This window comes from Oncorhynchus mykiss, chromosome 24, assembly GCF_013265735.2.
Source record: "Oncorhynchus mykiss isolate Arlee chromosome 24, USDA_OmykA_1.1, whole genome shotgun sequence".
Lineage (NCBI taxonomy): Eukaryota > Metazoa > Chordata > Actinopteri > Salmoniformes > Salmonidae > Oncorhynchus > Oncorhynchus mykiss.
Window position 1 is genome coordinate 4,790,225 of NC_048588.1, and position 6,963 is coordinate 4,797,187.

The following is a 6,963-nucleotide window of genomic DNA, read 5'->3' on the forward strand; positions in this document are numbered from 1 at the left end:
GGTATGCGAATTGGAGTGGGTCTAGGATTTCTGGCATGATGGTGTTGATGTGAGCCATGACCAGCCTTTCAAAGCACTTCATGGCTACTGTGCGGTAATCATTCAGGCAGGTTACCTTTGCTTTCTTGGGCACAGTAACTATGGTAGTCTGTTTGAAACATGTAGGTATTATAGACTCGGTCAGGGAGAGGTTGAAAATGTCAGTGAAAACACTTGCCAGTTGGTCCGCCCATGCTTTGAGTACACATCCTGGTAATCTGTCTGGTCCCACGGCTTTGTGAATCTTGACCTATTTAAAGGTCTTGCTCACATCGGCTATGGAGAGTGTAAGCACACAGTCGTCTGGAACAGCTGGTGCTCTCATGCATGCTTAAGTGTTGCTTGCCTCGAAGCGAGCATAAAAGGCATTTAACTCGTCTGTTAGGCTCGCGTCACTGGGCAGCTCGCGGCCGGGTTTCCCTTTGTAGTCTGTAATATATTTCAACCCCTGCCACATCCAACCAGCATCAGAGCTGGTGTAGTACGATTCAATCTTAGTCCTGTATTGACGCTTAGACTGTTTGATTGTTCATAAGATCGGGAATTCTTATAGATGTGTGGATTAGTGTCCCATTCCTTGAAAGCGGCAACTCTAGCCTTTAGCTGGGTGCAGGTGTTGCCTGTAATCCATGGTTTCTGGTTGGGAAATGTACATACGGTCACTGTGGGGATGACATCATCGATGCACTTATTGATGAAGCCAGTGACTGAGGTAGAATACTCCTCAATGCCATTGGATGAATTCTGAAATGTATTCCAGTCTGGACTAGCAAAACAGTCCTGTAGCGTAGCATCTGCATCATCTAACCACTTCCATATTGAGTGAGTCACTGGTACTTCCTGCTTTAGATTTAGCTTGTAAGCTAAATCTAGAAATATGGTCAGAATTATGGTCAGATTTGCCATGTCTTGTCTCCATGACTCATCTAATTCCTTGTACCGTTCCATCAGTTCATGTTCAATCCAGTTGGATTTCAAACAAGGATAGTTCATTTTTTCTCTCGGAGAGATTAAAATCCGAGGGATTCCTGCAACGCAGGTTGTAACCAGTGAAGTCATTGAGGTCGACTGCCAGATCAGATGCCACGCCAGATATTTGATGTATGCATAGTAACATGCCGTCATTGATACACGTTCAGATTGTATGGGTCTTTATAACACTGCTAAAACATCTCTGTCGCATTGATCGTACTTTATCACAAATGCGTTTCACTCTATCAACAAACTCTCCAAATAATGACGAAAATCTGAAAATACCACTAAGGCTATCGTAATCACAATCACGGTGATTGATTCCTGTGTGCACGTACAGAATGTCCTGTACATTTTGCTTTGAACTTGACTGACCACGCCTCACTCTCTGCCTCTCTCACTCTCACACCCCCACCCCCACCCTACCCTACCCTACCCTATCACCCATATGATTGAGGGCCCTGAAAGCGTGGCCTCCACCCCCTGTCACCGGTTGAGTGGGAGTAGGTGTCGGGTGACCCATTCCCAAGGCGGTGGGCGCTTGATGCCTGGGGGGAACTATGTTGCTGTGTAGGGGTGTGAGAGGGATGTGGAGATGAGGGGTGCTGCAAGGTGAGAGGTAGAGAGACCCCCTAATAAGTGTCACTGTAATTGACCTATGAGGGTTCACGTGACAGAATCCAGAGGGTCAAGGGGCAAGGGTAAATGGTTATGTAAATGAGGATACTAAGAAAAATGCTAAATATTAAGCAATATTGTAGCCGAACATGGGCACTTTGATAAAGACACTCCCATACTGTACACTCCAATTCAGTCCTTCCAACCAATACTCTTGAATGTGTAAACGTGTGTGTGTGTGTGTGTGTGTGTGTGTGTGTGTGTGTGTGTGTGTGTGTGAACTGTTCTATATGAGGTGATTTATGCTTGTCATTCAACATGATGTCAACCTTGAACTGGGAACAGCTGTCACCCTGGCAGGGAAAGTGTGTGTGCGTTTGTGAGTGTGCTTGCGTGTATGCGTTCGTGCATGTGTGTGCGGCACGCAATGCAGGGGTCTCCCGGGGAAGGTGACTCCATCCTTTTTTTGTAAATCAATATTTCGATTATTAATATATAGGAAAAACCTTGCCAGGCACAGTCCAATAACAGAGCAGAATCACAGAAATAATTCATATTACTGTGTGTGTGTGTGTTAATTGAATTATATATTGTGGAAACACTCCAATGCCCTCCACATTCCAGTACACTCCTCATATAACACATTACATTAGCAAATCAGCAGTGGATCATCGACTTGAATTATTCATTGTTCCGTTCTAATAAAACCACCTCATTCACCATAATGCAATTGTTTTAGCTGACAATGGCCGTGAGGAGCTGTATGAGTGGTTTGATATTGACGCCGTCACTGAGGCAGTTTACAGTGCTGTAGAAGTGACATGTTCCAGGTGGTTTGGATAGATTTAGGATTCGGCACCTTCCCACCACACACACATAAATCATACGTGCACACGTGCATGTAGACAAAGCCAACACGCACGCACGCACACACACACACATCGACACAAACACACATGCAGTCCTTCTGAGTTCAGGAAGATGTGACCTTGGGATACATATTGCAGCATTATGTGATTATGTGTGTTAGTTGAGGAACGGGGGTGGGGGGGGGGGGGGGGGGGGGGGGGGGGGGGGGATTGGGCAAGAAAGCAATTCCCATAATGTACTCTGCAGTATAGGGCTGGGCCGAGGAAGTAGTGCAGGTGTGACTGCTAGCAACTGAGAGAGAGATAGGATAGGGGAGAGAGGAAGAGAAGGAGGGAGGGGAGTCGGACGGTCGGGACGGGATAGGTGAGACCATGGCGTGTGGCGGGGGGGGGGGGGGGGGGGGGTGGTTTGGGGATAGAGTATAAATGAAAAGAGGATATTTGGGGGAACGGACAGTGAAGAGAGTGGATACAGTGGGTGATACATGCCCTAGTAGCTATAGCGCTCATGACTAGCAGCAAGCAAAACAACGCCGACTAGACGGGGTTCTGAACTCTGTCACTGAGCGCTGTCGCTGCACTTAAACGGAACAAACTGAGAATTTGGATTTCTGAAGCACACAACGGAGCCCTACGGAGTATGAGAAAGAAACGCCCAGAGATACCCCCCTCACCTGAAGACAGACCAAAAAGGAGAGCTATGGGTGCTGAGGAGAGGGAACCATAGCGATCCTGTGAAACTACTGTCTGTAAATCTACGAACGGAACAACATGAAGTGGTGGGAGGGACAAGAAAGTGACCGCTTCCCTGTGCTACTGCAACTGAGGGGAGCATGATGAAGCAGCACTCTTTGGCAGCGTGAGAGAGTAGAGGAGGGTTGGGCAGCAGAGGGATGCAGAGGGATGCAGAGGGATGCAGAGGGGAGGAGAGGGGAGGGGAAGCGAGGGAGGACAGCATTGGAAGACAGCTGGAGGGGAGACAGAGGAGGGAAAAGTCTTCAGAGACATTTACTCATACAGAATGCTCAGCACTGACCTAGCATTCACTCGCCTTAGTCTCTCTCGTTCTATCATTCCTTCCCTCTTGGTCTCTGCCTTCACTGTATCCCCTCCCTTTGAGAAGGTAAAATGGTGCCTCGAGCCTCATCTACCTGAGATGTAAGAATGTGACCTTAGCCATCCCAGTAAGAACTCAACGAGACAAAGAAAGGCATGGAGGACAGAGCGTCCCTCCCTCCCTCCCTCCGCTTCTCCCCCACGCTCTCTCTATCACACACACTCTCTCTATCACACACTCTATCTCTTGCTCGTAGCAACCCGGTGAAGGTACAGTGCTCAGAACAAGGCCTACATGCGAGGACAGGGATGTGGATAGGGTGGGCCCGTAAGTTCTCATTTTTGTTCCTTCTTTCACTCGTTGTTATGCGTGTGAGGAGTCATCTGTTGACAGTGAGTCGGTTTCATTTTTTTTGCCACGGGGGCCGTGACAAGGTGAGTGACCGTCCTGTCTGAAGGTTTGAACCGCTACGTCGGGGCTCTGGTGAAAGGTTGTGGCCACACAGACCTAATTATAGTTATCCTCGTGTATGTTCAGTGTTTTGCATCGGGGGATGGTAATCCAACGTGTGTGTGTATGCGGGATTGCTGTACGTGTGGAGTAAAATAAAATAGCGACAGGTTGAGGAGGTAGTTTGTTCAAATGATATGTTCTTGTGTAATTGCTGGCAGTGACGTCATTGTGTAAGAACTAATACTGTGTGTACCTGTAAGTTCTGATGGAGGCATGCCTTGCTTTACTGCATTTTACTGCAGCATCATGTCATGAGTGAGGCAACAACAACAACAAAAAAATTGAGATTTCAGAACAAGTGTGGTTTGCTACACCGGCTACAATATTTGAAGAATCATCGTCGTACAATACACGATACATTCAACTTTGTATTCGTCTGTATTCGGTAAGCAATTGTAAACTGAATCCTCTCAGGTGACGGCTCCACGATAACTTCAGTGTCTTCATTTTCAGCACTGTGTGGTGTGCTTCTATGTGGGAGAGTAAGAGTTTGCACGGAGTGCTATTACTATAGTGTACGCAAACTACGTTCAGCCAATAACCTCTGTTTGTGGCATCCATAATTGAAGACCGGGTCTCAGATGAGACTGAAGTGTATGTCTGCTAAGAGCTTCGCAAATGTACTGTTCAGTGAGATGGACTGCAGTGTTCTCGTTGGTGTATTTAGAAGTTGGAGTCAGTATGACTGTTGTAAGGAAATGGAGTACAGTATGTCAGAGATTCAATAACCCCATGATATTGATGGACTACGGTAAAACATCAGCGTGATTTTTTTTTACCGATGACATTTTTTGGGACAAACATTGACCCAAACATCTGATGATTTGAATGACGTACAAATCTGATTGGTGCCTGATTGATGCCAGGATCAACATGTTTTGTCTATCTTGGTACGGCACTAAATTAAAACATCTGGGCTGTAAGAGTCACAGCTTGTTTTTCTGATGGACATGATCCGTTACAATTGGCCGCAATCTTTGCATGGACACAATGCATTTTGGGGAGTCGTCTGTAGACAACTTTTTTTGCGAGACAGGATTTACCATTAATTGTCGTCATGTCATCATGGGGGAGTCAAGCTTTTATTGTGATGGGTAAGATATTATGTGCATTGACGGCTAACCCACTAACAATTTGACAACACCACAATCGTCAAAATAGGCAAGTAAAGAAACACTGATGTGTTTGTTTTAAAGCAGTTAACAGTATCATTCTGAGGTGTTTGGAAGTCCAGGTTGCTGGTTTTGCAGTCAGATGACTGTGTTAAATGGCTGGGGTCCAGCAGGGATGTATCCTCAGCCCGACAGAGTTCCAGCATCCACCACCATGTTCTCTTAGGAGGCTTCCTCAGACTTGCCCAAAGCCTTGGTACTCTGGGAAAGAGGAGGCAAGGACTCATGTGGGGTTGGCTATTTTCATGGTCAATAGTGAATGGGCAAACCAGACAGAGTTATGCACAACGGAGCTGAACCTATCAATAGGCCACAACATAGAGTTTTCCAAGTAAACAAGACCAATCTTGTCTAGCACTGAGAAACAACAGTCATGTTGTTGCATGTTTGGGTAAATTCATAACTATTTAATTTTGTTTCAAATTTGTTTACATTTAGTGATGCTCCGTGTTATTAATATTCATCAAGAGTGGTTTTGAAACTATTCTAACCTTTCACAGAAATAGTACTTTTGTCTGAGACCAACAAGTGCATACAGTATATTTGTCAGTTTGTGAAAACAATAATTTAAACTTGGGCTTATTATTCAATATGTGGCTCTCATCAGACCCAGTTCGGCTGAGGAATGTCTTTTATAATCCGCATGACAACCGGGAACTAAATATAGATTTTAGAGATGGAGTCCGATTTCAGATAAGCTTTATTTCTTTTGATCAGGATTTCCCGGAATTGAGAGGTGTTTTAAGGGAGCGGAGGAAAGAGAAAGCGAGAATAACTCCAATGGGCTGATGACTTAAGAGCTGAGGACTGGAGAGCTGGAGGAATTAGTTGTATTGTTTGTTATGTAATACAGTTAAGATCCCAATAGAGAAACGAATGAATAATGCAGCTTGGCTAGGCTCTTCCTAATTCTATATTCTGAGACCAGATTTACTGAGGGCTATTTAGGAGTTTTGACTGATTCAAGTAGTGCACTCATGGCAAAATACTTTTAGTGTTGGCAGCTCCCTCTCCTTCCGCACACACACACACACACACACACACACACACACACACACACACGCCTAACTGACTAGCGCTATACCTAATTGCTGACACTGGACAGCAGCTGCTGCATTTTTGACCAAGCACGTCTGAGTAGGATTTGACCTGTGAAACAGAGTGTGTGTCTATAACTGAGTTTGTGAGCATTAATTTGCATGTGTGTGTCACCTTCAGTCCTGTCTGTGCCGGAGACCCCTCTGTTGGCTTACCGCGAAACACTCTGCAGTGATCTTTTGGCCTTGCTGTTATCTTAACCCCTGCCAGGCCCATTTATTAAGAACCCTCCCACTGAGACCCAGATACCTGCACTACATGTGTTACATATCCATCCTCTCTCCCTCACCCCCCCCCCCCCCCTCTCTTCTTCTCCAGGCTCCAGCAGAAAAGTTGACTTTCCTCTCTCTATTTGTCTCACTTTCAGACAGCCAGAGGGAGAGAAAAAAAGGAAGTGTAGAGCGAGAGAGAGAGAGAGAGAGAGAGAACCTAACTGCAGCTTGAGTTGCTGTTTTTGTCTCTCTATCCAGCAAGATTAAGTATTTGGATGTTGCTACGGTGCTGTCTAACAGTAGTAGCTACACACAGCACACTGGTGCATCAGCCATAACCCAGCCTCACAGCCTCCACACTTCACCTGCTATCATTAATCACCCCTTCTCACCGGTAGTAATTCCACGGGGAC